At 39.6% G+C, this 26,569-nt stretch overlaps 1 protein-coding gene across 6 annotated transcripts in view; it reads right to left on the bottom strand.

The window, feature by feature from the left end:
* Window positions 1-26,569, bottom strand: part of SIPA1L1 (signal induced proliferation associated 1 like 1) — a 174,481-nt gene that overhangs the window by 129,864 nt on the left and 18,048 nt on the right. For all 6 annotated transcript variants that reach the window (XM_044435575.1, XM_044435576.1, XM_044435574.1 and 3 more), the window contains exon 2: window positions 18,080-18,166. The gene's annotated coding sequence lies outside the window, so the exon portion shown is untranslated. The remainder of the gene's footprint in view (window positions 1-18,079; window positions 18,167-26,569) is intronic.

Raw genomic sequence — 26,569 nt, 5'->3', positions numbered from 1 at the left:
CCTCTTTGCTCCTCACAATCTCCCAGAAGCAGACAACACACTTCTCTCTGTGCCAGCTGCAAGTGAGGAAAGGGCAATCTGAGTGTAGGTCACTTAGCCCACGGTTAAAGTTCTTTCCAGCTTGGGAACTAGAAATGCAAAGCAACCTCTAGCCCTATAGATGATCTCTGTTGGCCAATGAATCTCTCTGTAAGTCAACTTGAAAATCTATCACATGCATTGTAGGGGGAATACCTGCTGATTGATAAAATATAGAAGGAAAAGATGCAGGTTCTAACAATCCCATCTAACAGTAGCCATGGTGATACAACAGCTATACATTATAAAGGCAAATGTACTAACAGCAGTGAGATACTATTTTAATAATATGTCTCAAATTAGCTTCAAAAATTAATTTCCCATGGGGAATCTAGCATTTCCCAACAAGCTATTAATTTACCTGATCACTGGATTTTCTCCCTCATCCAACATCTAGTGTATCAATTCTGTTCTTTCTTACATATATGGCTTTATCACATACATACTGATGAATCTAGTGGAAAAGATGAGCACACATGGAGGAACTATGAACAAAATTAGGATGACTAGAAGGAAACAGGAGAACATACATTATATCATCATATTTGCTACTTATGTCATCAATGCAACTCTTAGAATATGCAACCAATTTGACAGTAATGTATTAATTGCAGCTGCATCAGGGCTGGGAAATATATGGTCCTCCAGATGCTGTTAGAGTCCAACTCCCATCAGCCCCAGCCACTAGGGCCAACAGGATTGAGAATGATGAAATCTGTAGTCCAACACATTTATCCCTATAGCCTATCCTTGATATATAGGGTTAAAGTTATGCATCTGCTGAGATTTTATGAACAAAGGAAAGGGATAAAGTAGCATTATGAAAACTGGAATCAGTTATTTATTACAATAAAAAATTTAATCAAATGACATCCCTGGAAATATTAATATTTTAAATGAAAGATTTAGGAACTCTTGCACAGGGTATTTAATGAGCCATCAAGGAATAACCTGAATGAATCTCTTTTATTAATTCCATTATAAATAAGAGTAAGCATTTTAATAGATAATCAGCTCTATAAAATTTATCTGTTATCTGCATAACATTTATGTATACTTATAAATTACAGATGATATTTCATCATCAAGTTAGATTATTATTCTGGAACTGTGGACAATAGGGGTTTGTTTGTTTTTTAATTATTTGACATAGTTAGATATTTACTTGTTCTGAATGAACATCAGAAGAATTACTATATAACTGGTGGTAAGATTACAGCACTCTCTTTATGGATCACCATGTACTGACAGGCATTTCATGTGCCAAAAGACTAATGCCACAAAATTTAAAACCATGTAGTGTAGCAGTCATACAGGGGACTGTGGGTGGCGTAGTGGTTTAAACTGCTGAGCTGCTGGGCTGGTCGACAGTTTGAATCTGCACACAGGGTGAGCTCCTGTGCTTTGTCCCAGTTTCTGCCAACTTTGCAGTTCGAAAGCATGCAAATACAAGTAGATAAAAAGGTACCACTTCGATGGGAAGGTAACAGCATTCTGTGCACTTTGGTGTTTAGTCATGCTGGCCACATGGCCATGGAGACTGTCTGCGGACAAACGCTGGCTCCCTCGGCTAGGAAACAGAGATGAGCACCGTCCCCAAGAGTCAGATATGACTGGACTTTAATGTCATGGGGAAACCTTTACCTTTTTTTAGGTAACCTTTTTTTAGCAGTCATACAAATGCCGAAGAGAAGCCAACAAGTAGGATATGAGGGCAACAGGACTCTAACACATATTTCTCAGGAACTGAGTCTTATATTGGAGGTAATATACAGCTATCATGACAAACAGCCACTGACAGACTTATCTTCTATCAATTTGTCCCTTTTAAAGTTGGCCAAGCTAGTTGCCATAGACTTTCTTGCAGAAGGGATAGTTTAACTGCATGGTTTATGAATTATTGCTACATTCTGTCTCCTGAATCCCCTACTATGCAGCTTCAGTGACTAAGTTCAAGTTCTCATATTATGAGGGAGAAAAGCATTTCCCTACTCATCTTCTCCACAGCATACATAATTGTATACTTCTGTTATGGCCCCTTATTTACTTTCTTTGCAAAGCTAAAAAGCATCCATTGATGTTACCCCAGACCTTTGACTGTTCCAGTTGCCTTTTTCTGTACCTTTTCCAGCTCTATAGTAGACTTTTTGAGATGCAGTATTCCCCAGAGGACAATAGGAAAAAAGACCATTTCAGAAACACGTTGCATAAAAGGTTCAATGTTGTATCTGCCGTTCTCTATTCTAGTCGTGTCAGAACTCAGGGGGAAGAGTATAAAGTGGATGCAAAAAAAACATAATTGGAGGGATTGAACTTTGAACGTTATCATCATATGTGTCATATGGCTTTAGCCCTTTTCCCATCCTATCCAGAGTGATGCAGCTAGATGGCAGAAATCAGACCCTGCTTTAGGATATGTATCTCCAAACAGCTGCTATATCTCATATCAACAGTTAAAGTTTCTTTTGCTGTGGACAGTGTAGTACCTTCAGCTTCCCTCATTATCTGCACTGCTTGAAATTTCCATTTCAAGTTGAGTAAAATCTGATTCAGAACAACTATTGCATCCTATTTCATTAAAAGAACAGGTATAGGTCTGTGCACAAAAGCAGAGGAGCTTGGGTTTCTAGTTTGCCTTGATTCATACTTCTAATTTTTCATGTTCCAACTGTATGACTTTCCTTTTGCCTCTGTGCTTGTTCAACTTTGATCTAGCTGCATCATTAGCAACAACGCTACTCATCAGGGTGGATAAAAATCAATGCAGTTTTTAAAATTAAAAATGGATTTTAATTTAAATTTGATTTTTAAAATGTAAATCAGATTTTTAAAATTTCAATAGGATTTTTTAAGACAATGCTTTTTGAGGATGACTATATATAAAGATAGCTTTCTATTTAAGATACATTATAGTCTGAAGGTCATTCATCATGAAATAAGAATTAGTTGTTAATTATGTACCATGAGGCTATATATTCATACATTGTTTACTTTTTTTTTTTTTTTGCTAATTCCATTAATCCATTCACAATATCATGCTCTTCCAGAGGTTTCTGTAAGATTATTGGGCAATTTTTCTATCTAGAAGATACTTTCACAAATGTTTGGTTTTACAGTTCTCAATATTGTGAATTTGTGTCTCCAGAAATCATGTGCCTCTTCTTCATAGCAAAATGTTATAAAATAAACATAAAGAGTTGAGAAAAGGACCTTAATCTCATTGTTCCTTTCCAAATCTATGTACATGGAACCACCCCATTATCTCAAGTGCTAAGTTTAAAACAAAAACCAATGAAGAGAAGAAGATTGTTGGGAGAGGAATAGTTCAGCACAAGAAGCTAACTGAAAGGAAGGAGGGGCAAGCAGTAAAAAGGAAAGTGAAACCTTTTGAGCAGAATACTCACAAGTCTTTGGAATTTTTTGTGCATTTCCTGTAACTTATCATATTATTCTTTTGCTGGAGGAGTAAACCAATAATGGCAGCAGGCCATAAAAAAGACCCAGTCAGGGAATATTTTAATGAAGTTCCTCTACTTATGGGTAAGGCAAGCATGCATGCAAATTATGTAGAAAACCATGATTTAAATCTAGATTTACTTAAATCCATCCTGCTACTCACACTTGTCCTTTGCTCTTCTCCAATAGCTAGTTGAGTGCCTTCTAACATGGGAGTGCCATCTTCTGGCACTATCTCTTGTTTTATTTTGGATTCTTTCATCAGGTTTTCAAAGGTAAGGCAATTCAGCAGTGGTTTACCACCGTCTTCTTTAGTACAGTACTAACCAGAATTAGTTTAAGCTTAATTGCCATTGTTTGTGACAGATCATCTGCCCATGTTACCTTCAACTACCACTGCTGTCTAGTAGCTGCCCTCCAGAAGTTTCTCTGTCCTTATCATCATTAGAGATGTCTCTTCCTTTCTGTTGATGTGACCATTATTCTTAAAGAGGGTGGATGCATCTTAGTCTGGTGTCTCAACTTTGACCATTCCTCCTTGAGTGACCCCACTAGGACAGCAGCCTAGTGAGAAGAGAGGTTGGCTTCCTGGCAGCATTTTTCAAAGTCCTTCACCATGTTCAGATGCACATCCAAGAGGGTGTGCTTAAAATACTGCTGCAAAATATTCAGATTATGTACAAGTCCAGCGGTCTATAAGGAAACACACAAAGTTGGAAGCATCATGTAATGAGTGGAGCAATATCACAAATCTACATGTCAAAGGATTACAAAATGGCAGGGAACTCAGAAAGAAAACTGAAGTACAGAAAGCAAACACAAGAAAAGGGCACAGCACATGCCAGTCCAGACCTCAGCTTTGCTGGGAACTCATGCTAGTCACAAGCTGTTAACTTACTTATTTGCACCATTTGCAGGGCAGACACTTTTAAATAAATGTATACTGAAGCATGAATAAAACAAGTCTACACATTTTTGCTTTATCAAGGAGGGATGGAAACCTAGTCCACTTAACCAGCATTGGGCATCCTTCTATAACAAGACTAAGCAAAACAAAAATCCTGCAGCAGTGAGAAGGGAAATTTGTTTACTGATCATCACACAACAACCCCCTATGTAGGTTTACTTAAAGGAATGCTAATAATGAGAATAGAACAAAATTAAAAGGGGGATTAAGTGAAATATCCTGAAATAGCCCCATGCAAGCAATGCAAACAAAAATAACATTTATGTATGGCATTTCTGGGGCTGTCTTGCAGTTAAAGACAGATGCTCATCAACACACATACCATCTGTCAACTAACACAAGGTTGTGTGCCTGATACAAAGCCTTCACATTATATTCTACAGCACCTGCGCTATACCATAAATATATCTAGAGAACATTTACAAATGGAAGAAGGGTGTGAATCTACTAGGAATGCTCCATGTACATGTGCAACAAACACGTACGTACAATGCAGATATGCATGAGGGAGATAGAACCCTAACCCTAATCCTAACACAAAAAGAATGGTGCTATGATATATATGAAGCAAAGAGTACCATACCATAGTATTATCTCTCTTAGCTGCAAACACTCTTTGGGCTTTCAGGGAAATGAAACTTCCAGACAGCATACACCAATACTCCTTTCATTTTACAAGCAGTCAACACAGTGCTTTCTACAGCCAAAACTCACTTTGTCTGCTTCTCTTGAAAAGGGTGCAACTATTGCATGAAATAAAACAAGTAAAAGGCACTGCCAGCCACTGCCCCTCCCTAGCCATCTAAGAGCAGAACACCACAAAAACCAGGATACCCCCAAAGTGCAAGCCTTGTTTTAAGACTGAGTGCAATCCCAGACAAAATAGAGCCTATCTACAGCTATTCCCAAATTTCCAGAAGTCCCGACCAACATTGCTTCTCCACCATTTATATGTATTGGCTTCAACATCATACCTCCTTATTATCTGCTTCTATGATACAAGACAGATTTCATACACCCATGTTTTGAAATACAGGGGTATTTTTAGAAGTCATGTTGCAATCAGGATACATGAAATTATGTCTAATGGAAAACATGTATTGATTCCTGACAAACCTAACAACATAGTAAGAGCTGTGCTGGATCAGCCCAAAATACATCTGGTCCAGCATTCTGTTCATACAGTGACCAACCAGCTGCCCACAGGAAACCCACAAGTAGGGAATGAGTGCAACAGTATTTTCCTGCTTGAACCACTTCTGGTACTGGAGGTAGCATACAGGCATCAGGACTCAACAGCCACTGAAAGATTTATCTTCCATGAATTTGTCCAATCTCCTTTTAAAGGCATCCAAATGGGTAACCACTGTGTGGTAGCAAATTCAGTACTTCAAATATGCACAGAAAAGAACCTCCTTTTATCTGTCCTGAAACTCGCACAGATCAGCTTCATGGGATAACCCAAAGACGAAGTGCTATATGAGAGAGAAACACAGAGAAATAGAGAGATGTCTCCCTTTCCACTGTCTCTACAACATTCATATTTCTGTACATCTCTATCATGCCTCCCTTAATTCACCTTTACTTTAAGTTAAACAATCCCAAACATTGTAATCTTTCTTCATATAGGAATTGCTCCAGACCCTTGATCACTTAAATTTCTATTTTCTGCACATCTCTCCAATTCTACAATATCATTTTTAGGTGTGGTGGTAAGAACTGTACACAGTATTACAAGCATGGTCACACAATAGAGTTGTCTAAGGGAAGCATGATCTTGGCAGGTGTTTTTTTTCAGTCCTTCCAAAATGGAATTTGCTTTTTTCATAGCAGCCACACACTTGATTGACATTTTCCTTTTGCTGTACACCATAACCCCAAGATCTCTTTCATTGTCAGTCACCACTAGCTAAGATCCCATTGCCACATACATGAAGTTGGGATTTTTTGCCCTAATGTTCATCACATTACACTTATTTACATTAATCAGTGTTTGCCATGTTGACACCTTTGGAGTAGTTCAGAATCCTTTTAGGTTTTAATCACTCTAAATAATTTGGTGTTATCAGCAAACTTGGACACTTCACTGATCACTGCAATTCCCAGATAGCTGGAATACTGATTCCAGGGCAGAGAATTTACCATTTACGCCTTCTCTGTTTTTAATTTAGTGAACCACTTATTAATCCGTAAGAGGGCCCCTTCTAAATTCTATGACTGCTCAGGAGTCTTTAGTGAGAGACTTTATTTGGTGGTCCAAATAAAGAGTAACTACCAAATCATCCCATCCACATATTTACAATACTCACAAAGAACTCTAAAAGGTTAATGAGATATGACTTATTTTTGTGGTAGCCATAACAATTCATTTTCAGCAGAGCATATCTTTTCAGAGCATGTTATATTTAATAACACTGTCCACTAATTCCCTTGGAACAGCAGTTAAGATAACTGGTGTCTAAGTCCCTGGATCCACAGTGGATACCTTTTCAAAACTGGCATTATATTAGACATTCTTCACTCCTCTGCCATACTGATCTTAGGGAGATACTATATATTCTTGTTAGAAGTTCAGCAATACCACATTTAAGAATTCAAAGATACTTCTTTATTACTTTCAATGTATCAATCAGGTAAAGAACTTCAGCTCTTGCCACCACTATTTAGTTCAGTTCCCTGCCTAAAAATGTCCTACATTTTAGATAGATGAAAGGAATTCAATCAGCACTCTCCACCATCTCCTATTTATACTTTCACTCAATTACCACCCACGGGTCCAATTCCCCCCTAATTGGTTTTCTGTTTCTAATATGCTTCACATTTTTTTTTTATTTTGGAACTTGATTTTGATTCTGATATGCTCCTCAAAATGCTTCTTTGAATCTCTTAATGTTTGCTTGCATTTCCCTTGTGCAACTCTGTGTTCCTGTTTGTTCTCTTCATTTTGGCAAGCCTCCCTTTTTCTTTTTCTTTTTCTTTTTTTTTTTTTTTGAAGGCAGCCTTCTTTTCATACATAGTTTCCATAACACTGCTCCTTAACCATGTTAGTGATGTCTTGGACTTGATGCTACCTTTCCTAACCCATGGTAAACATTCTGGCTGAGCTTCTGGTTTTAAATAAACTCTGAGCATTTTGACGTTTAACCATCTTGAATTCCCCTTTCAACTTCATTTTTACCATTCCCATCATTTTAGAAAAATTCCTTCACTGAAGTGAAATGTTGACTATGTTGGATTAAGAAGCAGAGCTCCAACCTTGGAGCTGTGGATCTGTACTTTGAAAGCCCTATACCTCCTAGTGTGGAAAAAAAAACCCAGCGGCCTCTCCAAGGTTGGGACATTGACCTTAGAGTGAGGAGGTGATGGGGAAAGTGGAGCCACCAAGATGTAAAGTAACCTTGTAACACTCCAGCCTCCTTACCTCCCCCTGAAAAGCACGTTAGGCTAGACTGCAAGAAAAGGCTGTCTAGCTTAAATGCAAAGCAGGTGGTGTAGACAGGAAAAGATTAGTTCTGCTGCTACTGTCTTGCACTGGATGATGTTCCTGTCTCACAGTTCAGGGGCTTACAAATATCAAGGATGCAATCCACCAGATTGTGTCCTAACTATGATAGTGGTACTGTGGTCATCTTTAAAATTAGTTCAACAACACTCACTTCTCACACTAGGCTCTGGATGGCACCACTAGGATTAAATCCAGGTGGTGATTAGAGCATCCATTCATCCAATCAACATGGGAATAATTGAAGTCAACCATTATTAAAATGTTTTTGCTTGAATTCCTCCTTGATTACTTTTTCCATCTCAAGCTCTCCTTGAGCATTTTAGTCAGGGGGTTAATGGCATGTTCATAGTACTAAATTACTTCTGAAGCTGGACCTGTCACCTACAGCAGTGGTTTTCAATAACTGGTTGGTGGATCAGTGCCAGACCGTGGGAGCTTTCCTGCTGGTCTGCCGGAGGGGGAGCATCTCACTTGCCATGGACCAACTCAGGGGCTGGCTATGCTCCACCACCTCTTCCTCGGTTGACATCATATTTGTAGGGGGTGTGCTGGTGCCACCAGGGGGACCAGGGAGGGGAGAGACTGCTTGATGGGAGCTGGTCAGGAGCCACAGCATGCTGATTTCAGTATTTTGTTCTTTTGTTGGCATTTTTTGTTGCTTGGTTTCTGGTTGTTTTGGAGAATTTTCTTTTCTTTTCTTTTCTTTTTTCTTTTCTTTTCTTGGTATTGTGTTTGGAAACTAATACACACAATATTGTATTATGTGTATGGTGCTTTTTGTTTCTGCCTCAGAGGCCCCAGGGGTAGTTTTCCTGCTTTTGCCGGTCCCCAGCTGTGGAAAGGTTGAAAACCACTGACCTACAGTACTTCTGTGGAGGAGTCTACCTCTTTTAGGTTTTCTAGTCTGCTTAACATTATGCCCTCTTTGATGTACAGAGCAGTGCCTCCTTCAGTATGTCCTTTCAATAGCATTTATATTCAGAAATGACAGTAACCTTCTTCTTCTCTCCATTCTGCCAGGGTTTACACATTATACTAACTCTGTCAAAATTCCCCCATAAAACCACACAATCCAGTTCCCCCATTCTTGCTTCAAGTCCTCTAACACAGAACTGGTGCTAACACAGAAACACCAATACAATCCTCTAGCGCTAGCAGAAACACCAATACATGATGTCACTCCCCAGGCACCTCCACATGAATATTTTCTGTTATGGCACTTATACCTCATGTTTCACCACATACTCATCTCCCAGAACCCATTTGGGCAATTGCAAACATTTTCAACTTCATCCCCAGGGATGATTCAACATAAACTGGATGCTTTCCAGCTCCTGACAGCTTTCCCCTGGTATGAATCATGAGACTGGGTGATCAGGCATGAGGGAAAAGGGTCGACACAGCCTCTAAGGTGAGCCAGCTTCCTACATCAACTGCCCCCACAATCATTACAGTGACTTCTGGACTGTGCATATGCACCAGTCCAGTTATTCATCTCTTTCATAAGAGTGTCTGTGAATGCTGCCTAGCAGTGGCCGCCAAAGGTCTATGCTGCTGTTGGAAGAGGTAATTTAAGGACATTTTCTATATTGCTTCAATGTGAGCTATCCTTTTACACTTGCTTATTTATTATTTGAAATGTTTTGCAAGGAGAAATTAATATGGAAAATAAGTGATCATCTATGAAAAAACATGGTTTATATATGATGCTCCTTTTTGTTTTTTCTTAGTTTCTACTCTTCAACACCTTTTTTACTTTCTGACAATTTCTCATGTTTAAATAATTATGTGTATCTTTCCTATATTAATTCCTTCAGTTTCTATGCATATTTTAATATATACCTTGACTTTCTCTCTGACAGCATATTTAGTCTATTTTCTGCCTTCTTCTATACAACTATGTGTCACTCTGCTCTCAGCACTTCGATCCATACATAGGATTTTTATGTTTGCATTCATTTTTTTCATTTCTCCTAATTTAAGTGCCTATAATTTAATTTTCTGCTATTCATTAGTATTCTCTTGGGCAAGTTTTCATGTAACAGTAAACTATAATTTAGTTGAATGAGCAGGAATGTGCCTACATGAAATGCTGGGCTCCAGCAGTGTGTGTGGAACTAAATGGATGGGTTATAATGAACATAGGCACTATTATTGGCTCATACATAATGCCAGGTTTGCATGACATAATATACCACTGTGAGTTATTTAACCAACCGTGATGCTGTGGCACATGAAGGGTACATGCAGCCATGATTTTGCATAATCAGCCCCTGCTCTGGGTTCCTCTGCTGTGCAAACAACCTTTACAAAATCTACGGTCTGTTTTAGGGTCATGCAAAATTGTTTAACTCTCACATAGCACATGCCTGGTAGGTTCAGACAACATAATAACCCCAAGCATAAATAACCACAAGCCACGCTGCAGCAGGTCAATGCTAATCCATAGCTTACTTAACCCATGGTTTGTTGCACAACTCAAGGTTTTTCTAACAGACAATCAAACAAGTCGTGGTTTGTTTTCTCAAACCCTTCTTTGTTTGGTTCCCTCGTCCTTCAGATGCTTGCTCCCTGTATCCCAAATGCCTTTGTAGCATTGTGGTACTGGCATGTAAAGCAGCAGGTTACCACTCTCGCTTACCACCTCTACAGCATAGCAAAACAAATGATGTACAAACCATGGTTCTGGGTTCACATGTAATGACAACCACTAGTTCAAATAATGTGGAGTGCCCAGCCCAAAATAAACCATGAGTTCTCTTTCTGGATTGTTTGTCATAAATAAGTCAGCATTTCTTAGCACAGCCACGATCCTACATCACAGCAATTCAGAATTCAACAAACCATATGAACATGTTTCTGTTATATGCAAACAAGGTCTTATATCTTATGGGATAGGAATTTTACCAAATACAGATTAAAATCTGCATTAGCAATAAAAGACAAAATTCCTGGTTATTATCTCTGGCTATAATTCTTAATGCAATGCATCAGACAAACATTAGAGAGGCCTGGGTAGGAGGCAACGATGCGTCACACAAGGCAGGACAGTCAGAGATACGCTCCCTACAGCAGATGGTTTCCTGGCCTCTGTCTCATGTCACATCTCCCACAGCCAGGACTACCTAACACCACCCTGAGAACATGGCTGTGAGAATTAGTGACATAAGCAGACATTATTTGATTAATATGCATTATTCAAATTACATAGTTTGATATGCAAGGCAAAGTAGTTGCAATATGTGTTCACAGACAGGTTGAGCCAAAGATTCTCATTCTCTCTCTCTCTCTCTCTCTCTCTCTCTCTCTCTCTCTCTCACACACACACACACACACACACACACACACACACACCGGGGGGGGGGTTAGTTTTGTTTGCAACTGCTAGTTAGGGTCTCACAAAAAAGAGAGAATGGTGATTATTTCAAAGTGTCCTGATCCTCAAAATACAATACTTATCACCAGCCTAGTCTGTTGTATTACAGCTGACATGGCTAAAGTTCTCCAAAGACCAGGCCACACAAACATTTCCAGTTTTACTGATCTGCATCACGTGAGTGAGCCAGGAGAGCGCAACAAGTTGCAACACATTTAGAATTACCTGTCATTTCTGACAGAATGGTAGTTAGGCTGGCCATGAGGCACACCTAGTGCATCATATTATAGGTTCAGCTACTTTGCGGGTCAGCACCAGAGCCTCCGGTGCTTCCAAGGAATTATGAAGTTTAATGAGAGACAGCTGAAGAAGAATGTTGCTTTTCATCTGAGAGCAAGTTTCAAGGCAAACCCAAATTCCGAGAAACATTTGTCTGCACCTAAAATGAAAGAACTACATTTGTTTGATTGATTTTAAAAGCAACATCCCATTAAATGTTTGATTTAGGAAAAAAGTGAGCAAGGGGAGATATAACAGAGGTGCATAAAATTATGCATTCCATGGAGAAACTGAGTAAGGAGACATTTTCATCCCTCAATAATATTAGAACCTGAGGTCATTCCATGAAGCAGATTGGTGGGAAATTCAGGACACATAAAAGGAAAAAGTTCTTTACACAGTACAAACTATGGAATTTGCTACAGTAAGATGCAATGATCGCTATCAATTTAGATGGCTTTAAAAAGAGGATTGGGACTGCAGGTGGTGCAGTGGTTTAAACCACTGTGCTGCTGGGCTGGTTGATTGAAAGGTCGCCGGTTTGAATCTGCACAATGGGGTGAGTTCCCGTTGCTCTGTCCCAGCTCCTGTCAACCTTGCAGTTCGAAAGCATGCAAATGCAAGTAGATAAAAAGGTACCCCTTCGGTGGGCAGGTAACAGCGTTCTGTGCACTTCGGTGTTTAGTCATGCCGACCACATGACCACGGAGACTGTCTGAGGACAAACGCTGGCTCCCTCGGCTAGGAAACAGAGATGAGCACAGCCCCCTAGAGTCAGGCATGACTGGACGTAATGTCAAGGGGAAACCTCTACCTTTTAAAAAGAGGATTAGACAAATTCATGTAGCATAAGGCCACGAACAGCTACTAGTAGTGATGGGTATAAGCCACTTCCAGTGTGAGAAGTGGTACACCTACATATAACATGATAGGGAGGATGGTACTGAACAAATGTGCTGCCTGTGAGTTTCCCACAGGCAGCTAGTAGGCCACTGTGCAGAGAACTTTAGATTAGTTACTCTTGGTCTGATCCAGCATGGTTCTTATATTCCCAGCCTTTTAAATTAGAAACATACTATCCAGGTATGGGATTGGGTCCTGTGTTGCTCCACCACTTAACTGGAAGTGCAATTTCCACCAACTCTCTCTTCCCCATGTAGCTCTCTGCACTATGCCCCACATCTTTCCAATAGTCTCCTGGGAAGAGACTGGAGTGGAAGAGGGACCAATAAAGTGAATCAGCAAGGCCCCATTCTACAAACATGAACTATATTCCACTCATGGAAAGAAAGATCCAAGCCTTAAGCCATGTTTGCACAATTCCTGCAGCCCCTGTGACTTGTTTAAGCCGCAGGGGGATGCTGAGCATGCTAGTGGCCATTCTGAATATTCAAAACATTCAGGTTTCAGGGGTTGATTGAATAGACAAACCATGCTCTCTCCTAGAGTAATTTAAGGTTGTTATTCCAACAATCTGTGCCACCCAAGTTGAGCATGGCAATCTGCTGCTAAGGCTGAATATTTCCAAGTACCACCAGAAAACTGTCTCACAGGGTATAATCCTCCACCCTCTGCTCATAGAGAAGCTCTCGTAAGTCTTCATAACAGTCCTCCTCTACCAACCGCTTCATTTTAGAGCACACAGTGACCCAGCAAGGGCAATTCTATAGCAGCCAAATCCCTTACGTGCCTTAATTGCAGCATCCTGTGTCTAGCTCTTCCCCAGGAAGCAGGTATAAAGAATACTCTCAGCTGAAGCATGTATAGCAGCCTGGGGAAGAGCCAGCAATAGGATGATGCCAAGGAATTAGGAGGGCTATGGCTGCTATTTAATGACCGTGCAAAGTCACAGCATGCTCAGGAAAGTACGTGGAACTAACTTTTGGGATTTGACCAAGCTTTTTCATAAAAGCCTATCTGAATCACTGCACAGGTACAGTGGATACATTATTGTTCCCATTGTCAAGTATCTCACAAAAGTATGTAAAAACCAAAAAAGAGGAAAAATAGATATTAGGCCTTTCCATGAGAAGCTGTGGTGAAATATAGAGAATAACCTGAAAAGAGTCCAGAACATCTTGTAATATGTCTCAAATTAAGTAAGGCCCTTACACAGGTATTTCATGCAATGAATGTATGTGTTATTTGTTGGCTGCACTCCAAATGCCTTTCCTGAATACTAGAATTTGTTAAGCCCTCAGCACACAACCATCATCCCAACACATAGATAGTACCCTTTCTTATACAATGGGGTAAGCTCCCCCACTGCATAAAACAGAGGTTCCAAATAGGCCTATGGGCACAATCCTTCAGTATTCAGTAATGCCTCCTTTACTGGCCCTTCCCCACAACTGCTAATTATCATACTATAAACTCAGCGCTAGAGCATTCATTCAGAGCTCTCCTCCGGTAGCAAAGAACAGCAGGAAAACTCTCCCTATCCCAAGACCCACCACTGTGTAAAGGTTACTCTTGGTGAACTCCCATGATGTGCACGAAAGCACACACAACAACAAAGTGAATTAACCTGAAGATAAAACATTCTTGTCTACTGAATGGGGTGGGATATTACCTCAGCATCAAGACTTGCAGAAGCATCATGCAAGTACTGAGGGGGGGGGGTTAGGGATTGCATGTTATAAAATGTAAACAGTTTGTTTAATTCTGTATAAAGGAACCTAAGTAAACAATGGAATATATGAAGTTTGTAGATATTTGCAAAATAACATGTTGGCTTCTGTCTTTATTTCAGATTTGTCTATGTACTATTACTGAAGAGCTTAGAGGGGACTTGCATGCATGCTATATAATCAATCCATGTAAAAATAATCCAAGAGATTATGCAATTGAATGCTGTTGTAGCCTGAAGATATTTATGTCAGAAACACCTAAGTATCTGGACAGATATCCTATAAGTCACAGTATATCTTAACCTCAATGTAACTACTACTAGAACAAATTTATTGGGGTTAGAACAAAACAGATGAACTGTTCAGATTAATGTAGATCAAAAGCAGCAGCATTCATTCTGAAAAAAATAAATAAAACTCCTGTATGCAAGTCTCCTGCCTCGAAAGATCTCTACAAAGACAGATTCTGAGCCATTGTTAAAAAAAGTTAAAATTATATTTTAGGCTGCATGACCAAGAGCAGACTGCTTGTGGTAAAGAAAACATTTGCTCATGTAATTGATGGTTGAGCATGTTACAGGCTCAGGGATGTTATATAACATGGAAAATTGGACATGGAGTAAAGATATAAACCATCAAAATCACTACTTCTAGGCTGGCCTGATGAATAACATGCAATAATACCTCCCTCTACAGTGTTGTTACAAACTGCGTCTTGTAAAGGTTTATCTTGTTCCATTTCTTTATGTTCAACATACTGTTTATCTACCCCAACCAGCACACTGACAAAACAAATTCCTGGGCCCAGAATTCTTTAATTTTTTGCACCAGAGTCTAGTTGGCAGATCACAGGTTAAACTAAAGAAAACCCAAATTAGATCCTGAAAGTCTGAAGTCCTCCCACCTCCAAGCTAAAAAAACATGAAGTTCTCTTAAGAGGTTGTAGTGAACTGCAAACATTCCATAGGAAAGGATACAAATTATTTATTACATGTATATGTGGAGAGAATAAAATGTTGGGTATGTCATAAGAATAGCAGAACCATTCTTGTAGTGAAGTTGAGTAACTGGGGCTGTTGCTATTTAGACTGAACCATTGGAACAAAACACTATTTTCATAATGATATATTAAAAAACACAAATAGCTTCACTGGTCTGTGAGAAACAAAACATAAATCATTGTTGGTCAGTACCTTTATTAGGACAAAGCAAAATTCAACAAAAGTGTCTACATTTTTGAATGTCCTTATCGCAAAAGAGTCTTATATAAAAGAGGCACGGTTAAGTGTTCACAATCATTGCAAGAAGATAACCATGCAGTACATAATTATTTCAGGCATGCTATTTGTATTGAGAAACTGTCTCTTTCAAAATTAATTCTGATGTTGTCCCTACACCCAGAAATTGCATTGCAGGAACAAGCTGATCTAAAATAACTACTATCACCCACAATTACAACCATGGTTAACAGTCACCTAATTATTAAAAACAACCCAATTCCACTGCAGTTTAGTACCTAACTATTCAGGCTTTCTCAATTCTTTCCTTCCAATCCCATTCCAAAAGTGTCACATTACCCGGCAACATCATGATCCCAAATAAATTGCACCTTATGTTTCACTCTAAAACAATACATAAAATGTTGGCCTCCTCTGAAGCTCGGATAGCATTCCAAATGCTGCAGTTTCATCTGTACATGAAAGAATAAACTTTGCTAAGTAAGTACAAAAGGCTGGCTGATGTGGCACATGTTCTTACTTGATGTGAGACTTGAGTTGAAAGAACCACCCAGAAATGGAATCCAGAAGCAGAACAAAACTTGGAAGGCTAATTCAAGGCAAGAATAAGAGGACTGTGGTGGGCAGAAGTTAAGAAATGCTTAGAAGCCAAGTATATGCAGGAAAGTAGATGAAGCATATTAAGAGAAATGAAGAGGCAGAGAATAAAAGTGTTTAAGAAGGAAGAAGCTGAGCAGCAGACCTTGCTCATATGAAGGGGTGCTATGACTTGCGTTGAGGTTCTCATCAGCTATGCCCAAGGACAAGCCAGGAGACTAAGTGGACAGAGCCCAATCTAACTACATCAAACTGAGCTAGCTAGGAGGGACAGCAACCAGACAGGTGTCAACAGATACATCTCCAAGTGGCAAAGCAACTCTGGGAGAAAAACAACACAGAAGCTTGAAGAACTGAGCAGTCAAAGGCCAGGTGCAGTTAACCTGGCTCAGCCTCACCTGGAGCTTACCTGCATTTCTGTTTTGTGGAATAAAGCTGTTAGGCTGGGATCACACACTATCCTTCCACAATCACAACTAGGGTGTAGGATACAGATATTTCAAGGGCACTACAACTGCAATGTTGAACTGCCTCTTGATAGTTCAGAGACTAAAACACTTGATTAGTCTCAGCCCAGACAAAATAGCACTGTTTTCAGCCATGTACATGAAGGTATTTGGTATGGGTCACTTTGAGAATAAAGCCTGCCAAAATTGTGTCTGATTTTATATTCTGTTTATCAAGATACTTTCCTACGCAAAATAGCATGTAAGGTTTCAACTGTGTATATTATTCAAAAACTGAGGGTCTCTTTCTGCTGTGTCCTATAACCTAAAAAGGCCCAAATTGCTTAATAAGATTCACTTATCTTGAATACATATACAAATATTCATCCAGTGCAGTGGTTAGAAGTTTGCTTCTTAGGAGAAGCAAACCCATTAAAGGCTCTTGCCCTAGAAACATTACCTCCTTTGCTATCAACACTCCTGTTTCTAGCAATAACCACGAGGCATTAAGGAAGAGCTCCAAGAACTAATTATGCTTCTCTTCATCCAGAACCACACTCAACTTGTAAAAGAAAGCATCAGAAGTCTTCCAGCTTGATGGCCACAGGCTCTGGAATGAAGGTTATTACACTTCTGGTGTTCAATTTTAATTTTCTTTCTCAAATATTATCACAGTGAATGTTCCAAACATAGAAATAGCTTTAAGTGACTGACAACCCTCAAAATTAAACCATGTAAATACTATTCAAAGCACATTTTTTAAAGTCCATGTTTTTTACATTGCATTACAATAACAGTGTTACACTACTTTTACATATCAGCTGTAGGACTCAAAGGGCATCTTCTGGAGAGATACCATCAGGAGAGTCATTCATGTGTATGTAAGCACAGGAACACCAGTATTTTTGGCTGACTACTCAATTCAACGCATTGACTGACTATAACAGGAGCTGGAAATTTGTGACCCTCCAGATGTTGTTGGAATCCAACATTCCATCGGCCCCAGCCAGCATTTTCAATGGTCAGGAATGATGGGGACTGTAATCCAACACCACCTAGAATGTCACAGGTTCCTCACATCTGGATTATAATTACAAAACATTAATAGGGCTTATAATGGAGGTAAGAATGATAAAGCATAAATCTTTTTGAGTTAGGAGAGGAGAGACTAGTGATAAGAATGTTATATTTAAGAATCATAATAAAATAAATATAAAATATAATTAACCACAGAAATGCTGTTAAAATAGCCTTTCTGCAATGTAGTTTTGATTATATCCAGAAACATATCTGGAAACCTTGCTAAGAATATTCCCTCTACTGTCAAAATATCCCTGCAATGTTTCACCTCACCTGAAATGGTGCCTCTGATCTTACAAAAGAAGAATTCAAAAGTAGCCACAAACACTTTCTGCTCTCTAATGTATATGACAACAAAAATTATTAGAAAAGAATAGAGCAAAAAAGTTATTCGAATAATTTGCTGCTTCAAAGTGTACATTCTTACCTCAAGTTTTATCCTCTTAATGTCGCGTTAACATCATTTTAAAGTTGCTATTCCATCACTGTGCAATATACCCAAGAAGTATTTCAGCTGTAAAATAAGGGGGTGGGGAGAGAAGAGAAATGTTGCTTTATAGGTATGTAGCATAATCCCTGAATGTGTTCACAGGTTAACGTAAGTAAAGGACTTAGTTCAATTCCACAAATTACATTGGTGGGAAGAGTAAGCTATGAGTGACCATTTATTCTCATGTAATTTAGTTGAATTCAATAAAGCTGTCCTGGAAGAAACAGTTTGTACCAGCATAACAGGAGAGGGTACATATCCGGAATGTTTATTATGAAAAAGGCACCAGACCTTTAGAAGCAGCTTAAATCATATCAGAGGCACTTGCAAATGCTAAAATATACAAACCAGCCACTAGCTTGCATTCACATTCAAGAAAATCAGTTCAACAACTCTCTGCCACAGCCCAAAAAGTCTATACCCCAAGAATGGATACTGTCATCAACAAGAGAATGCACAATACCCAACAGTCTCCCATCATATATCAGGCTATTCTGACCATAGGAATGTTCACAAATAGTCTTCCACACACTGGGGGTCGGACTAGATGGCCCGGGAGACCCCTTCTGACTCACTCTGTTTCTATGTTTCTACGTATTGCCACTATAATGGCTTGCAAGTATGTGCAGAGACGCTGTGAGCCTTCCCCCTCCCACCCATACTTATTTTATTTGCAGGACAGTGATGACCTAAAACAGAACCATTTCACTCCCCATTTACAAAAGCTTTCTTGCTTGGCTTCCTACAGGTGTCTCTTACATGCCTCTGATGATCATGCAGTCAGAAGCTTGTTCTCAAGAGCTACATATAACTGCAATAATTAAACGTGTTCATGCCACCTTTACAGTATGCTCCTATCCTCTTCTGCACTGTTAAACAAATTCCCTGCCCCATACAAATACCATTATGAATGCAAACCTAAAGGCAGAGTGATGACAAAAATTGAAATAGCAGAAATGCCTCTCAATGTTTTTAATTTGAGGGATGCAAAAATAATACACTGAATAGCCCAATGTAACTGAAAGGTAACAGTATATAATACTAGTAGGAATGCAGCAGACAAGAAGTCTGTACAGTGTAAGATTTGACTGTCTTATCTTTGGGAACAATCTAGTAATTCAGTTAGCTCAGAGCAGTCCAATTTTTTGTACCTGGAGGGCTGCATGAGGACTTCGACAAAGAACTAGTGGGCCCCACAATGAATTACATTTCCATTTCATAAATCAAAGTGTTTTCAATAAATTTATTTAATATAAATAATTAATATGTATAATTAACCATTAAACAAGGGAGAATTAATTTTAAAATGATTTTAGGAGTAACTGAATGAAAAAGAGCACTTCGTGGGTTCTTCAGCTCCTTCTCTGACCACAGCCCAAGCACAATGAACGCTCCTCTAGGGTGGCCCATCTCTTCCTTCCCTGTTTCTCCCAACCAGAATCCCTCCCATGTGACCACCAGGGTCCTCCTTCTTTCTTGGAATTGGCCTGCTGAGCCTCTTGCACTTCAGCCAACAAACTCTCGTTAGAATGCCTTGCCCATTCCTGCTGATGAGCACTAAATCCACTTAATCAATTCAGGGCATGCTCTTATGCACGCTCCCAGAAATAGGGCCCACAATTCTCAGATGGATAGGTACTTCAGGTCTTATTTATTTATTTAGGTCCAAACATGCATAGGACTGCACTCTTGGTTAGCTTTCAGTAAAGGGTAAAGGAGTCCCTGTGGATTTTACTCCGCTTAGCCAGCAGCCAATAGGGGGTGGTGTTCATCTCTGTTTCCAAGGCCATGAGGCAGCACTGTCTGAAGACGATCCAATGGTCACATGGCCAGCATGATGCCACAGAGCGCTGTTACCTTCCCACCAAGGTGGTACCTATTTATCTACTCACATTACATGCTTTCGAACTGCTAGGTTGGTTAGGAGCTGGGGCGAATGACGGAAGCTCACTGGCAAACCACTGGAGTGCCGACCATTTCTGGTCGACAGTTCCAGTGTCATTAAACCGCCATGCCACTGCTTCTCCTACAGTGGAAGTATTAATTTTGATACCAACATCTGTTATGCTTTAGGAAGACTGGAGTGGGAAATATGAACTCTCTAACCAGTTAAATCTGTCAAGATGCAACATTCCACTGTTTCCTGCAAAATTAAACTGACTGGGTGGGAAATGGGCAGAAATGCATAAAAATATGAATGCAAATGTTTAAGACAAAAAGAGAATTGATTAAAAACAAAGCAAAGTTAGGAAATACATTAGCAATGTATATAAAATAGAAATCTCCATAAAAATGGAAATAGTAGTTTGTAGGTTGTAAACCATTTTCTTAAAATCAGTTTATCTAAACAAGGTCACTTCATATAAGTATGAATCCCCCCCTAAAAAAATCGGGGGGAGTGAGGAATCAAGTATTTGAGGTCATTATTCCTCTGCGATGAAGTGAGATAGCAATCATTCTGTCATTTGTTTTTCTGATAATCTGCCACTTACACACCAGAATGACAGGAACCACCTCTTTTTACACAATAACACATTTTGCAGGGATGGGCAAACAGCCTTGTGCTCACCCCAAGATTACTCTGTGTCCTTTAAGGATTCAAGTGAAATACTCAAAAACAAACAAACAAACAAACTTTGAGGGGGCATAATGTTTACAGGGCACCATGGTAGTACTCTCCACCTGCTTCCCCGAGGCAAGACAAAGAAGATTGACATTAGGCTTGCGAAACAACAGGAGCAACCTGTAGTTTCTCCTGCCCAATAGAAAGTGATTCTTTCTAAATATATCTTCTTGCAGAGACTGGTGGAAGTGGGTATTCAAAACATCATTGCTAGCCAGTGAGTGACCCAAACAGGATCACTAACAATTCCCAAATATCTGATAGATCCAGGTTGCTCAAGTGAAAGGTAGCTCTCCCATCACATCAGGCAAAGGCAGCCGCACAAGGTGCTTAGGAAAAACTGTAGTGCTGCCAGGAGACAAACAAGAGCTAGAAACTGTTCTATACTGAGACTTCCTGTTTCATTTTTTTATTCATACCAGCTCTAAGTCCTTAATGAAAATCCTGACTCCAGTAGGTATGAGACACAGTGAAAGGACAGGAATAAGAAAAGACTTCCATATCTGGACAGTAGCCTAACAGCAGCTGAAAAGAGGAAACCCTCAGTTCTTGATGTTCACCTGTATGCTCACAGTTACTAAACTGGCACCGTTACTTCCCTAGATTTTTCTCCAGTCCTTTTAAGCAGGGGTCCATAAAGTCCAGCCAGTAGAAACACTGGGAATTTTGAGACAGTGTCATGGTCATCTCACAAAACAGCTGCCATGACTAGAAGACAAACCAATGAAGCAAAAAGAAAAATAACTGGCCAAGGAACATATGCAAAGCACAGGAGGAATATGAATTGCAGAATACAAACCCTTACTTCTTAATCCCCAGTTCTCTAACACTCATTTTATCAAAGACAAACTGGTAAAGCTCAAAGAAAAGTTAATTGGCCAAGAAACAGAGTAAAAAGTCACGGTGAGGTGTAAGTTCCAAATGCCAGACCACATATTTGCCTCCACGCAGCACATTGAAATGCCAATTTCACAAAAAGGAAACTAGTAATGCTTAGAGGAGCATACGCATACACTCATGTGCAATAGTGTAGGCAAAACAGAGGAGGAAGGATGAATTCTAAAGTCTAGAGACTTCAAGTTAGACTGGGACCAGTTTGCACAAGACGGGACAAATGGAAAAAAGCAGCTTGCCCACTATGCCTGCCACATACCCACCACTGTTGAGTTTCCTTAGTTACCTACAAACAGTTCCACTGTAGGTTGCTTATTTGTTGTTCAAACCTGGAGCACTGGGTTGATCAGGGGCTTAAACATTAACAATTAACCCATGCCTTTTTTTTTTATTAGTTGCATAACTGTTTTGCCACTACACAACTGAGGACTACAGATTCAGATAATAGGTTAAACAAGCTATGGGTTGCTAAGGAAACACAGAAGTGAATGTGCTGCAGGAAGGGCGTATACTTTCTCCTGTCTATACATGGTAGCCCATGGGTCCTTTGGCCCAAGGGCTGCTGGGTCATGAGAACCAGGTCAATCATGTTGAACTACTTTTTGAAACTATGGCTCAATCCCTGTCGTGTCCTGTTCCATTTGTTTAACTGATTCCAGGGATTCTGAACTGCAACTTTTAAAACAAAAGTGTGCTTTAGAAGTAGAACTGTTAGGGAGTGCAATTTGTAACTGAAGTCAGGCATTTAAAGTATTTCCAGCATGCTCTGAATTGTTCCCCTTATCAACTTAATGCAAGTCATCTAGACAGAGGAAACAGACATTTTGCCAGACTCATCACCCATGCCTAAAAGTATATATGCACCATTTGCTAGAAGTGCGTATATACATTTTTAGCACTTATCTAGAAGTGATTTAGCACATTTTGAAACAACATAGTTTCAGTAGAATTGGCAATCAAAATAAAAGGCTCGTTGAGCTTTGGGGTCTGATAGATGAAGCACAACATGTTAATATAATTCTTTAACTTTTCACTGCACTATGATACACCATAAGGGGATTCTCACATGACAGAAATTCCTCGGTTATCAGAAGTAAGCCAGCATGCTAGTGTACATGGCTGGTCCTTTCCTGCTTGGCTCCACCTGTCAGTGGGAGTGGCTAAACAAGCCAGGGACTCTCTGTCCCTAGTGTGGTATTATGTCCACACCAGGACATAATGACTTATCTCTCCCCAAATAAACCAGATTAGTAAGGTTTAAGAAGTGACCACATCTGGAAGGCTGGCCTAGGATTATGCTCCAAGATAGTAAAATTAAGTTGTAAACCAATCTATCTTCATTGTTACAGCAGCAACTAAATGTTGTTTAGGAAATGTATGAAATAAAAATGGCAAACTTAATATACATCAAGGATTTTAAAAAATATTTTTCGTAGTGATTTAAATCACTTATGTTTATGAAGATTTCTTTGAATGAGTGTGGGTAGTGCCTGCTGAAAGCACAACTGTTAGAGAAGATTATCATCAGAATTAAACAAAATAAGGTATATTATATGTGTGTGTTCAATTTATGTAATTTATACCAATCACAGAAACCCTACTTGACACTGAAATTTTATTATATTTGAACAGAGTATACAAAACTCTGATAACAAGTCACATCTAGCCTAACTAGTCCTTTGTTGTTTGAGATTTTGTTTTGGTTGTTTGAGCTTTGCTCTCCTTTGACAGAATGCATATACAGAATTTCTAGAACAAATTCAGCTTGACATCCTGTTAAAATGATTATTTTTAAAACACCCAAAATAAGCTAAATAAACAGGTCATTTTAAAACCAGCAATATACTAACAGAAAACATTCATCACTATCTTTCCAAAAATCTGCCCATTCTTTCAGAACCCTAAACTGTTCAGGTTATATTTTAAGAAAGCACACTTTTAGCTCTTTTGTTTCACAAACAAGTGTGGGCAGATTCTGTAAGAAGTCAGAAACCAGACAGATAATTTGGCAGTGCTTCAAATGATCACTAAACCTCACTTCACTTTCGAGAGCAGCCCCCAGTGGAAGGCCAGCACAGCCCATCATTCTACTCTAGTATCTCAGTTCCCAAGAGCAAAATTCCAAACCATCTTATACAGAAAAAAATGCAACAAAATAATGTAGTCTGGGGTCTTATGGAGTTTTTCTTATACAATCTGTGGTTTCCAAAAGTATACATTCATTCAAATTCTCCTCTAACAATATTAAATGTCCCCAAATTCTTTCACACTCATATCTTAAGATACTGTGAGGTATAAGGAATATGAGAAGAACCTTGCTAGATCAAATCAAGCTTCCATCTCATCTAGCATGGTTTGCCCACAGTGGCCACCTGGTTGCCTGTGCGAAGCTCACAAGCAGGTCATGAGTGCAATGGCACCTTTCCACCCATGTTCCTCAATAGCTGCTGTACACAGGCATACCAATTATGGTACTGGAATTATCATATAGCCAGCATAAGTAGCAGCCACTGAATGCCTTATCCTCTATTTCTTTCTAATATCCTTTTAAAGCCATACAAATTAGTGGCCATCACTATACTTTGTGGTAGCAAATTTCGTAATTTAACTATTCACTATATGAATAAGTGCTTCCTTTTATCTTCCTGAACCTTCCACTAATCAGCTTTATGGGATGATCCTGGTTTCAAATATGAAGAGAAAGAAGGAAAATTTTCTATCTATCCACTTTTTCTATACCACACATAACTGTATACACCTCTAACATCCCTTCCTTTGTCATCTCTTTTCCCAAGCTAAACAGTCTCAAACTTTGTAACCTCATAGTGGAGTTGTCCCAACCCCTTAATCATTTTGGCTGCCCTTTTGTACACAGTATTCCAAGTGAATTCCATAGTACATCCATAAATTGTGTGAATAAGTAACAAAATATTTCAAGGTTGCTGTGAGCTACTTTATCAGCATCAGCTGAAATCCCAACCAGCCGCAAGGGTCTATAGCTTTGGACAACACTGCAAAGCAGTTTTAAGTACCTCAGAGCCCTGCAGTACTTCATGAGAACTACCTTTTTAGACTGTTATAATGCACTCTTTCCCCACCAAAGCACATCCCAATCTTGCATGCAGGATACCCGATAGATTGTTTCCTCCTGTTACCATCCTGCTCACTCCTCAAGATCTATCAGCTCTACTCGGTGTCCTGTTTGTGAATTAGGATCAGTTGGAGAGAATGAAGCTGAGACTGGGAGTCTTCTTAACAGGGGACCTGCTCAGTGGCTACACTGTGGAACATCTTACCCTGAAAGATTCATCTCCCCCGCCCCGCCCCAGCTTCTAGCTTGCTGGTTAAATTTCATTTCCCCTTCTCCTTTTGTAGTTTTGTTTATAGAATTGTTTGGTTCCGTTCATTGCAAGGTGCCCTGAGCAATTTAAATGCATTGGAAGGGCAGGGTATCACCTACAAAATAAATTGGAAGAATTGTATTTGCTGTGAAATTTGCATTAGTAAGGTTAATTTTTCTTTAAAGCTTACTTCACAATAAATAAGAAATGAGTTGGATAAAGCAATCTCCTTGAAGGGGACACATTGGTGCCCAATGCCAGCTACATTAAAATCTTGAATTTCTCCATTGATTTTGTTCAGCTCTTTCCTCCTTCGGAACATTTAAAAATAGCTTTCTGATGTGACCCAGGAATTTACCTATCTAAATAAGATTTGTTTTTTCCGTCCTTTTTTTTTTATCTATATGTTATTTTCTCCACCTACTTTTTTACATCTTTCTTGGAAGGAGAAGCCCATGCAAGTGAGTGGGGAAAGGACAGATCTTCAGCATACCACTTGGTTTCTGTGTTAGTCATGGCAGACAGGAAGTCCTTTCCTCCACAGCCAACTGGCTAACTGAGGAGAGCCAGATCACCCCCTCCTTCTCTGCATGCTTGATAGATGGCAATTTCTTTTTACTAGTCCAATGGAGCAGTAGCCCGCAGTTCTATCCTGGCTGAGGAGGAAGTGGCTTCCCTACTCCTCCAACCAGCATGGAAGCACAGGCTGCTAGCCTCTCATTTAGTAACCACAATTATTTACAGACTAACTGACAGGATACAAATCCTTCTAATACTGCTTAACATAGACTAAAACAAGATAAATGATACTAACAAATTTAAAAAAATAGAAATCCTGGTTCTTTTCCACAGGACTGCTGGCAGAAGAGGGCCTTGGGAGGGCAAGGAGAGTCCAGCTGGAACAGGAACAGATGCCTGGTGTCAACCTCATCTACCCTGGAAGCTTCTCCAGAGACCTGCTGAAGATAGACTTGTCTAGGGTGAGGGAATCCAACTGGGACAGGACCCTCTTTGCCCACCTCTCTTCCCTAGAAGTTTTCCCACAGAGCAATTGATAGTAGATGACTAGGGGCTGGAGAGGAGTATCCTAGTCAAAACATTGCTAGTCAATAGCTTTTGTTGGCCTCATACAGCTGATGGGTGTGTGTGTGTGTGTGTGTGTCAGGCATAGGGAACCAGGTACCCTCCAGAAGTTTTGGACTATTTATGGAAATTACTCCAAAACATCTGGAGGGCACAACTTGTGACACACATAGTAAATCAAAATTGCAGTACTGCCAGTACCAGCAAAAAATGGATGCAGCTCAGTGGTGAACAATGAGCTCTTCTAATCTCTCATCAAATCTCTGTGCTCTTTGTGGAATTCTCCTGAAAGCTGTGGCTGTCCTAAAATCTGACACTGTGTGTTGATAGCCATTCTCCTGGTCTACATTGCTGTTACTATATTAGAGCATGCTAGCCTCAGCATTTGCTTTATAAAGCACTGAGTGCTAAGGCTTTGGTTGAGTTTGGTCACAGCTAACATGCTGCTAAAGAACCAAGTTCAAAGCAAAAGTCCAGATATAATTC

This window comes from Varanus komodoensis, unplaced genomic scaffold (assembly GCF_004798865.1).
Source record: "Varanus komodoensis strain SLA01 unplaced genomic scaffold, ASM479886v1 scaffold3, whole genome shotgun sequence".
Classification (NCBI taxonomy): domain Eukaryota; kingdom Metazoa; phylum Chordata; class Lepidosauria; order Squamata; family Varanidae; genus Varanus; species Varanus komodoensis.
This window is presented reverse-complemented; position numbering and strand designations above follow the sequence as displayed.